Source organism: Thamnophis sirtalis, unplaced genomic scaffold (genome assembly GCF_051295495.1).
Source record: "Thamnophis sirtalis isolate CommonGarterSnake01/CBP01778 unplaced genomic scaffold, rThaSir2_p1.2 scaffold_4, whole genome shotgun sequence".
Lineage (NCBI taxonomy): Eukaryota > Metazoa > Chordata > Lepidosauria > Squamata > Natricidae > Thamnophis > Thamnophis sirtalis.
The window spans coordinates 117,348,624-117,360,111 of NW_028261384.1; the positions used below are offsets into that span (position 1 = coordinate 117,348,624).

Below are 11,488 nucleotides of genomic sequence, written 5' to 3' on the forward strand. Positions count from 1 at the left end.
TTAGGACTCAGAAAGTCCTCGATGTACGACCTAGCGGCTAGCAACAAGCCAAGCTGCGCCCTGATTGGCTAAGGTGCGGCTTGGGTAAGCGTGGGCCATTAGGGGTGCATTTATTGGCTTTCCCTGTTTGACAGCTCTGTATAAATAGCTGTCAAGTAGGGAAGGTGCTGAATCACCTTGTACATAGTTCTAACCTATAATAAAGCTGTTGATTGTTTTACAGTCCTGGCTCCTGCCTCGTCCTTCCGCCGATCTTCAAAACTGGCAACGAGGGTGGGATTCTGGCGATTCCACTGAATGGCTACGTAGGACGAGCAAGAAGACTGTCAACCGCGAGGCAGTGAAGATCTACTAAACTTTTTTCCGTCTATTTTTTTCACCTTGCTTCCTCGCGTCACAAGACTCAAGATGGCAGCCCTACCTCCATTCGCCCAATTTGGAATCTCTGGCGAGTCATGGGCCGGGTTCCTGGAGCACTTCAAATGCTACCTAATCACCTCAAATAATCACAACCTTCCGCCTAAGGAGAAGTCCAGTTTTTTCCTCAGCTGCTGTGGTCCGGCGATGTTCACCTCCGCTAGAGACCTAGCCTCTCCTCTGCCTGTCTATCAATTAAGCTGGGAGACATTAATGACCAAACTGAGGAACCACTATGCTTCCACTCCCTCTCGGATCACCCGCCGCTACGCATTTCGCCAATGTGTACAAAAACCAGCAGAGACTGTCAGCCAATTCCTACAGTCTGTGCGCATGGCGGCAATCCAGTGTGAATTTGTGGACCTGGATAACTTAGTGGAGCAGTTCATCTTGGTATTGGACCTGGGTACTTGAGAGACTGCCTGCTGCCAATTACCTCCAACAGACCTATTAGATCCCACAGATTAGGCCTCCTCCGATTTCCATCTTCTGGCCAATGCCGATTGGCTACCACCCGGAGGAGGGCCTTTTCTGTGGCTGCTCTGGCCCTCTGGAATGAGCTCACCATGGAGATTCGGACCCTCACTACCCTTCAGGCTTTCCGCAAAGCCCTTAAAACCTGGTTGTTCCAACAGGCCTGGGGCTGATGAGTTCCCCGCCCCTGCTCGAATTGTGTGGTTGTTGAATGTTTTTACATTGTTGTAATTGTTTGTCCATTGTTTTTCTTCCTGTTTGTATTCCCCCACCCCCCTTTACTTGGTTTGTGAGCCGCCCTGAGTCCCTCTGGGAATAGGGCGGCATAGAAATGCAATAATTCAAATCAAATCAAATCAAATCAAATCTGCGGTGTAAAGGACCCTTGCCTAAGACGCCATCTGCTGGCACGACCGAAGGTCATCCGGCAGCAGGACGTGAGCCACTGAGCTCTTGGAATAGTCCACAGCCGATATGCAGAGGGTTCAACCGCCTCCTCCTCCTCCTCCTCCCGCCCTGACTGGAAAAGCCCGTTCATCTGAAGACGAGGAGCAGCGGCAGTCAAAATGGCTGCCATGAAGCCGGGGACAGCCTGAATACCCAAGACTGTGCTGGAGAGGAGAAAGTGAATGGAGTGTCATCTGGCTGAGAAAATACTTTTTATTGGAATTTGACCCCAGAAATCCAAGGGGGAAGCATATTTAAAGCTATTTGTTCAGGACCATTTATCCTGAACCATTTGAGGAAAACAGAGAATGAGATGCTTTAATAAGGGAAGTATTTTAAAAAACCAGAATGAGAAAGTGAAAAAAATACAGCCAACTTCACATGCATTATGCATATACTGTAGGTGTGAAAAGGAGCAGGCGTAGAGTCAAAAGAAAAGGGACAGTGTAATATATGCATAGGTTCATCACTTCTACTAGAGGAAGTGTGAAGCCCAGCCTGTTAAGCCATGCAGGTGGAGTGTTCTGATCCAGGCTTCCTTAACAAGCAAGAATCAGAGTCTTGGTCCCAGCACAACCCCTTTTATTTATACAACTGTGAATTCCTTTCATTCAGAGTCCACAAGGCTCCAGTCTTTCAGAAGGTTGTTTATCAAACACGAACCTTATCTTGTTTGGCAAGTTGCCAAATAACTAGTTCAGTGGTGGGTTCTGGCTGCTGTTGCAACCGGTAAACTGCAATGGAGCCTGGCATCCACCATGTGCACATGCACAGCACACACATGCATACCCACCGCCCATGATGCTCCAGCTGCTTGGCGGAGCATCATGCAGGCACCATACACCCCGTGCGCATGTGCAAATGCCCAGGTAGGCTCAAATAGTGGAAAGGAGAGCGGGCGGACGGGTGGGCCCTCCAGAGCACCAGCTCTGTTTGGATAGCTGGCCTTTTGCCATAGTCTTCTGAATTTCCTTCTCGACATCCCCGATATTTAAAAGCAAAAGATGGCTGTCTGTAAAGTACTCTAATGATGCCTGCTTCATAATAAGTGACCCGATGTTGTAATATAAAAAGCAGTGATTTATTAACAGCTTCATTAGACATTCTTCATTAGGTATTTCTTATTCACAGTCATCTTTTTTGCTTTCTTATATGCTTTTGAATCTTGCCCCGTGTTCCGTTCCTCTCTTCAGTCTGTGTCATAAATCATGTTATCCAATATTTTCATTCATCTCAACCCAACTACTGTAATCTGAGATCCGGCTCCGCCGACATCTGCGTGGAATGTCAACACAGAGAGTTGACAGCCTGAATGTTTGGGTGAAAGTGATTTGAGTGTGACTATTTTCCAGGACAGGGAGTGTGCAACTGAGTGATGATAAGCCAAGCCTGGGAGCAGACACATAACATTTTTAATGGTGACAGATGTGGGAATTTATTATCTGAATAATAAATAATAACATAATAATAGTTATGCTTTATTGAAATATGGGGACACCCAGCAAAAGAGTTTGATAGCTCCACTGGAAAATCCTGAGGAAGGTGAAATGGGTTTTATATATTGTGAAGGGATGGAGAAACTTGTTAAGAAGCTAGGATTATTATTTGTACAGGAATTGCGTAGCACCTGTTCAAATAAAGTGAGAGACACTGACACAAATTTGTAGTTTTATGGACCATATTTTCCCCAAAATAAGACAGGATCTTATTTTCTTTTGACCCCTGAAATAAGCATTTGGCCTTATTTTTTGGGAGGTCTTATTATTTTTGAGGAGCAGGAGGCAGTGAATGTGGTCACCTCGTGGCTGCTGCTGTGTGGCAATATTTTCAGTGAGGGCTTTTTTAGGAAAGAAAGGTGTGCAAATGTGGTAAAAGATGAGAGATGTGGGTGAAAATATGGAGAGATGGAATGGGCTTCTACTAGAAGCTTGAAGGAAAGGGTAGAGCAGTTAGAAAGAAATCAGCAAGGAAGGTGTGGATCAGAGGAGAAAAATGGAGGGAAGATGGAGAAAGAGCAGCCTTTCTTGCTGCTCAGGCAGGAACTGAAACAAGTAAGCTGTAAAAGGGAAAGAGGAAACTCAGATCTCAATTTGTGAGAAAACTGCAATCTCAGAGCCCTTATTGAGTAATTGACTAATTATTACTCAATTTCTAGACTGTCTGGCTGCTGAGGTAAATAAACTCTTGACAGGCAGTACAGATAGGGCTTGACATATGACCACAATTGAGCCCAAAATTTCTGTTGCTAAGTGAGAAAGTTGTTAATTCTTTTCCCTCATGTTTCCTCATTTTATGACCTTTCTGACCACAGTTGTTAAGTGAATCACTAGAGTTGTTAAGTTAGTAAGAGGGTTGTTAAATGAATCTGGCTTCCCCATTGACTTTGCTTGTAGAAGATTGAGAAAGGAAATCATAGGCCCCCGGGACGCTGCAATCGTCATTAATGTGAATCAGTTGCCAAATGTTTGAATTTTGATCACAAAACCCCCAGGGATACTGAAATAAGTGTGAAAAATGATTATGTCATGTTACAACTTCAAACAGTCGCCAAATGAACTATTGGAAGATGAGGATTATCTGCATGAGGGAATTGTTTTCTTTTCAATGGGCAGAAAATGAGCATGGGCAAGGTAGTCAGATGCATCAGACTGTGTTACTTCAGGGGTATAAAAATAGCCCAACCCTATTTGGGGAAGCCCTTCTTCAGATAGACCCCCACCCTCCCACCCAGGAACCAAGAGCACCATACTACAGAACATGTGGATGATTTATTGTTAGCAGCTCCCACTGAGGAAGATTGTGAACAAAACACTATCAGTCTTTTGAACTTGCTGTGTGACTGCGACAGTGGTGGGTTTCTCCCGGTTCGTCTCGGCTTGGAAGAACCGGTTGGTGAAATTTACCGATCCGGTGAGAGGAGGTTTGACCGGTGGACCGGGAAGTAACATCCGGAACACCTGACCTGGCCCTGTCACTCGCTCATCCTGGCCATCTCATCGCAGCTCGCTTGCTCCCCCGCCTGTCCACACTAAACTAGTCCAGCCCGCCGCTCACTGATTGGTTGGAATCCAGCCAATCAGTGAGCAGGCTGGAGGCGACCTGTTTAAAAGTGTGGCGCTCGTTCCCGAGCAGCTGTCGCATTGCGCTTGCTGATCGGTCCTCCCTTTGTTTCGCTTTGCCTTCCCGCAGTTTGCTGCTTCCCTCAGGTAAGCAAGTAAGTGCGAAGGGGGGCAGCGGGAGGCTAGCTTATGCCAGCTTGCAGCTTTCATGAGGGAAAGCCTTCCAGTCCTTGCTTCATGAAAGCCGCAAGCTGGCGTACACCATGTGGCCGAAAGCGGGTGGGCAGCAGCAGCAGGCTAGCTTTCGCGGCTTTCACTAGCTGTGGCAGTGGCAGGCTAGCTTTCGCAAGGGAGGGTCTTTAGGCCTTCCCCCATGAAAGCCGTGAAGTGGGGTACGCCGTGTGGCCGAAAATGTGTGGGCGGTGGCGGCAGCGGCAGGCTAGCTTTCACGAGTATTTAATCATGCATTCTAAGATTTTATTTGCTTGTTTTATGTATTTCATTTATTTATTTATTTATTTGTTTGTTTGTTTCTTTCTTTATTTATTTACAAGATAACAGGTATAAGTATAAACATTGGACATGAACACAGGAAGTGGGGATGAATAAATGGGGACAGGGATGCTAGGCACACTGGTGTACTTATACACACATCCTTACAGACCTCTTAAGAATGCGGTGAGGTCCACACTAGACAGTTTAACGTTGAAGCTGTGAGGGTTAAAGGATATAACAACATATTTTGGGTTTTTTATTTAAGAGTAGAGAAACAATAATTCTTAGGACACTGATAGGAGGTCTATCAAGGTAGAAATCTGAAACACTTCATTCACCTGGAAGCTTCTGAGATTTCATTTTAACCATCCATTTTTAATGAATGGATGGATGGATGGATGGAAGGAAGGAAGGAAGGAAGGAAGGAAGGAAGGATGCTGAATTGTATGGCTACAGGTTAGTCCTCAATTTACAATCATAATTGAGCCCAAATTTTTTGTTGCTAAGCGAGACAGTTATTGAGTTTTGCCCCATTTTCTCTTGCCACTGTTGTTAAGTGAATCACTGCAGTTTTTAAGCTAGTAACATGGTTCTTAAATGAATCTGGCTTCTCCATTGTCTTTGCTTGTCAGAAGGTCAAAACACGTGACCACGTGACCCAGTATTTGCAACTGTCATAAATATGAACAAGTTGCCAAGCATTTGAATTTTGATCACATGACCATGGAGATGGTGCAATGGTCATAAGTGTGAAAACCAGTCATAAGTCACTTTTTCCGATGCTGTTGTGATCTTCAAATGGTCACTAAAAGAACTGTTGCATATCGTGGACTACCTGTGCTAGTAGTAATCATGTCTGTGTCAGCAAGAATGAAAATTTGCCTTCATTCATGACGCTCAACTCTGGATACCTATAGAAAAAGATGTGCTATGAAGTGAATTGGAATAAGCAAAAGATGTAGGTTAAATGTACAGATCTAGGCTTGAATACCACTATAAGGTGCCAAGACCAGAGGAAAAAAATCTATCAGGAAAAATCTCTGCAAGTCAGGGAAACTTATACATTCACAAATGACCAAACAATATGGAGACCCTACTGAGTTCCTTTCATCTTAGCTGAAGTTGGGGACAATAACACCACAGAAGTTTTTGATTGGTTTATCCATTATGCTTTTTTAAAAGTTTCAGGTTTCATTAATATTTGTATTTTACCGGTAAATATATTCCAACGCTTGTTGGAAATCTCTCTCTATATTTTTGCAAAGGCTGTCTGGAGTCAAATACGAAGATACATTATTTTGTAAAAAATTTCTTTTGAACTAAAATTCAAAGTAAATTTTAAACCGTTGTTCCTTACACTCCCATATATCCAGCTTTATGTTATACTCAAAGTTTGTTGCCCATTTTACCATACAATATTTGACATATTCATCTTCCAGACATAATTTACATAATTTAGAAATCAAATGGTCGGCCATCTCCAGAATATAAGTTGATATCCAATGCAAAACTTTTACTCAAGTTTAAATCTTTCAAAAATTCTATAATAATTAAACCAATCACAAACAAATCCTCACTAGTTGTTCTCTTGTTTTTATCTTAAGTCCCCTTTTTTTTTCAAATATCAATAAATCCTAATATGCCATTCATTTATATTCCAATAGCATCTATTTTCTATGTAGTGGTTCATGGAGTGATAACCAAAGTGGAACTTTGTCAGCCAATCTTTTTTTATATTTTCAGCATACCTTCGCAACTTTTACTTTATCATGCCATAAGCAAGCATCCCACCCAAATCTCAGATCAGAATCTTGAGGTCTAACCATCTTAGCCTTAAGATCTAACCACCTTACAATTTTTAACGTTATCCAAACTTTTAACCATTCCAAATAACAACCATCATAATATAATCTAAGATCCAGCAATCTCAGATCTCCTCTTCGTTTAGCATCCTGTAAAACCATGATGGCGAACCTATGGCACACATGCCAGAGGTGGCACACAAAGCACCCTTTGTGGGCATGCATGCCATTGCCAGCTACTCTTCTGGTTTCTGGAGCACACATCCGCGGGCCCTGGAATGCTGAAAATGGTCTGAAAAATGGCCTGAAAGCGGCCCAAAAAACAGGCATGTGCACACCAGCCAGCGGGTCTTCGGATTTCCGGTGCTCTGTTGCACGTTCTGGTTTGGGAACTCGGTGCCGTAAAGGTTCTCCCTCACTGCTGTAGAAGTTTATATTTAATTCTTGTTTTGCAAAATTTTATTTTGCATTAAGTCTAGGTTTTTTTCCCCAATGACTCTGTAATCCCCTCCCTTAGGATGGAGTTGAGCGTTTACTGGCCGGATGCCCTTCCTGGGAACTGTGCAGAGTTTGCAGCAGATGTTTTCCCTTAGTGCCCAAAGAGAGAAGTATCTTATTTTTCGGAGTATAAGACACACCTTTCCCCCCCCCCAAAGAGGGCGAAAATTTGGGTGCATCTTATACACTGAATGTAGCCCCACCTACCGGCCCCAACCCTTTGGCTTCTGCCTCCCAGCAATTTACCCCTTTGCAGCAAAAGGAAGCTTGCAGATCGGGAGAAATTGAAAGTGAAACTTGCTGTTTGCGCCACGTGGCAAATTGCTGGGAGGCAGATTTTTTTTTTCTTGTGCTAATCAGGCTGTTTGCTGCAAGGAGGTAAGGCAACAACTATAAATGCCTATAGAAGGTTCAAATTATTAGATTTATTTTTAAAAACTGCTTTATTATTATTCTAGACAACTTAACAAAATAAGTTGTTTTAAAATAAATGCTTGATCTGAAGAGGCCCTGTGCTAGTTTTAAAAAGTGCTATTCCTTTAAATAACTATACTTCCAAAAAGCACATTTTAACAGCATCTGTATAAGTGTAATCTGAAATATAACACAACAAACAGTGTATATTCTCTGTACTGTTTGTTGCAAGGAAGCAAATTGCTGAAAGGCAGAGGCAGATATTTTTCCCTTGTTTTGTTCCCCAAACTGTAGGTGTGTCTTGTACTTCGGTGGGTCCAAAAAATACGGTATCTTATCTGCCGCTACCTAGGATCGAACTCACAGCCTCCTGATCATGAGGCAAGAACTCCACCTCCAGGGAATCATGCCCACTTGATATATTTTGCATTTAGGCTAGACTTATTTAAAAACTGGGAGGGGGGAGAGGCTGCAGATGGTAGCTGGGTGCCAACTGTCATGACAGGAGCTGGGGATTAGGTTAGGGTGACCAGACATCCCGCTTTTGGTGAGACAGCCACGCCTTTTCATGAATTTTCCCACGTCCCGCACGGTTCTTAAAAACACACGCTTTTTTTGGCGCTCTCAGCTCCCTCGCTACCCCGCCCATCAGCTGCTAGCTCGCTGGGCTGGCTCATCATTCTGTTCTATCCTACAAATTTAAGCCAGCCCAGCCTGCCGCTCACTGATTGGATTGGCCTGGACTCCAGCCAATCAGTGAGCTGGCTGGGATGGAAAATTTTCAGCATGCCGCGTGCTGAAAATTTTCCATCCCAACCAGTTCACTGATTGGCTGGAGTTCACTTAGCTTAGCACGCCTGCGCAAGTCTCCATTTCATTTCGTCTTTTGGTTGCAGCTGCGCTTACTCACTGGTGAGTAATCATGTTATAGATTGGTACCAGTGGGAATCAGTAGGCGCTATGAGGAGGAGACAGGCCTCCTCTCCTCCTTCTCCACGTTTGTGGAGTTCATTTCATCTCCTCGCGTCACAGCCAGCCCCTGTGCTGCACCGCCATGGGCGGCAGAAGCTCCGGAACTGAGCGGTTCTCTGCGCGAGCCACCGCCTCCGCCCTCCCCCGCCCATCAGCTGCTAGCTCGCTGGGCTGGCTACTGTAGCGTGTGAGTGGGCGGATGGGCGGGGAACGAGTGAGCCGCTCATTCGTTCCCCCGCCCATCAGCTGCTAGCTCGCTGGGCTAGGTACTGTAGAGTGTGAGCGGGCGGATGAGTGGGGAACGAGTGAGCCGCTCAATCGTTCCTCTGCCCATCAGCTGCTGGCTCGCATGGGCTGGGTAACCTAGTTAGAATTTATTTGGAGTCTGGCAGCGCGTGGCTGTATCGTAAAAGGTCTGAGGGAGAGCTCATTGTCAGTGGGAAAAACGTCGGGGCAAATTCTGTTTACGCGATGGTTTCGAGATGCGCAGAAGTAGGGAAGGGAGGGAGGGCAGTGCTAATGGATGCTCTTTCTCCGTCGCGATCTCCTCTTTTGATCTGTGACCACGAGCCGTTCCTATTGGCCGTTTCCCTTGTGACGTCTGTATCAGGCGCCGGGCTTAGTTTCCGTATGTAAGTTAAGAGAGACCGGAGATCGTGGGGTTTCTTGTATGCTGCTAGGAGAGTCAGAAGCCAAGAAGAGCCGGGCCTGCCTTCTCGCTATCCCCGCTCCGCCCCAGTCACCGGGGATGGGGACAGTCCTCCGCTAGACTTGTTGCCAAACTGGACGGGGAAAGGGGAAAGCTGTTCCCACCAGCCGAAGTCAGAACCATGCTGTGACCAAAGTTTGGAGAAAAATGGTGTGTGTGTGTGTGTGTGTGTGTGTGTGTGTGTGTGTGTGTGTGTGTGTGTTTGATTGAGCGAGGGAACTGCGCCTATTTAGAAAAGGTAAATTATTGCAAACATGATCAGTCGAAGATAAGTATGGGGACAGGTTGGGTGGTAGAGAGAAAGTGATAAAAGAGTGGGAGAGAGGAAGAAAAAAGAGGGGAGAGAGACAGAAAGAGACAGAGAAGGAGAGAGAATGTGACAGAAGAGTGGGAAAGAAGGAGAGAAAAAGAAAGAAAGAGGGTAAGAGAGAGAGAGAAAGAGACAAAGAGGAGAGAAAAGGGAGAAGGAGAGAAAAAGTGACAGAAGAATGGAAAAGGAGGAGAAAGAGAAGAGAGACTGAGAGAAAGAGACAAAGAGGAGAGAGAAGGGAGAAGGAGAGAGAAAGTGACAGAAGAATGGAAAAGAAGGAGAGAGAAAGAGAAGAGAGACAAAGAGAAAGAGGATGAGAGACAGAAAGAGACAAAGAGGAGAGAGAAGGGAGAAAGAAAGAATAAGTGAAGGAAGAATGGAAAAGAAGGAGAAAGAGAAGAGAGACAAAGAGAAAGAGGATGAGAGAGACAGAGAGAGAAGAGAGGAAGAGGAAAGAGTAGGAGAGAACATCTCATTTCAACCCTGAGGTGCTAATATTCTCTTTGATTGGTAATTTTATTTGCCCATTTACTATCCAATACTCTCATTTCTCCTTAAGTTCATGAAGAATTCCCTTCTTTTTATTGAATTTATCACAATACCTTGAGAATAACTTTTTCAGCATAGCTTTACAGCTATTTAAAATATATAGTAATTTAGGTCAGGTTTTCAGAACATTAGTCTATTTATAAGTCAATGGTTGCGACCATTTTTCACACTTAGCGACCGTTGCAGCATCCTCATGGTCACATGATCAAAATTTTGTTTGGCAACAGATTCGTATTTATGCTGATTTCAGTGTCCTGGGGTGACCTTTTGACAAAATATAAAATTTTTAATCAAGCCCCCCCCCCCCCCCCCCGGTCAGTGGTGTCCCTCTTTACCAATCTGAAAATCTGGTCACCTTAGATTAGGTGGCCCTTTGGATATTGCTGAACAACAGATCCTAGCATGTGTCATACTTGATCCATCATGCTGTTTCTGGGAATGGTACTCTTCAGAGATGTCACATCAGCTGTTTTTCACTTCTGCATTTATTATTGTGATTAATGATTAGGGTGGTTTTTTAGCAATAAAAATAGCTAGCTTGGAAGCTTTCGCATGCTTTGTGTAATCTTTCATATTTTTCAGGGTGTAATTTTCCTTCTCTTTACAGTGATGAAAGAAATGTCCTTCTGGGTTCGGCTCCAAGTGGGGAAAAAGACACTGGAGACACGGAGGCTGCTTGGAAAGATGGTTTTAATGGTGGACAGGACCACACGGCTTAAGTCCTGAACAGAAAAGGTGATCTCGTACTTCAATGTTGGTGGAGAAAAAGAGAAGCGAGACTGAGATGCTGAGTCCCTGTTTTTTTGCCCTCTCTGGCCTTTGATCTTGAGCTTGTATTCTGATTGGTTGTCAGACTTCCATGGGCCCATGCAGGGGCAACTCTCTAGGCTGCGTTTTGAATCCAGGTTTTATTGAGTTCTCAGATGCCATGTGGCGAGTTGGGTAAAGGGCCAATATTATCATGCCTTAATCCCATCACTCTGGAGCTGAAGGGGAGAACTCTTTATTATGTAAAGGGGGATGGGCAGGAAGCTGCAGATAGCTATTCTGTCTTTTAAAACATGCTTCTTCCTTTTCACATCCAGAGAAATATTCTGCCTTTTCAATATTTCCTAGGATATTTCATTTTTCTTGGAGAGGGCTGGGTGACAACTTCCTACAACAAAAAAGGACACCATTCACCAAAATGGGTCCTTGCTGAAACCATCCCACTCACCTTGGAATCAATCTCACAGAGGATAGAGAAGAAGAAGGAAAAAACACTAAGCCAGATGCCCTCCATTATAGAAGTCATAATTCTTTCCATGAAAAAAGTGAAGGTCTTGATGCTGCTAAAGAGGGG

At 44.4% G+C, this 11,488-nt stretch overlaps 1 protein-coding gene across 1 annotated transcript in view; it reads left to right on the plus strand.

Annotated features, from left to right (window-relative positions):
* LOC148046313 (immunoglobulin superfamily member 1-like) overlaps positions 1-11,488 on the plus strand; it is a 50,269-nt gene that overhangs the window by 23,821 nt on the left and 14,960 nt on the right. The gene's annotated exons all lie outside the window — the stretch shown is intronic.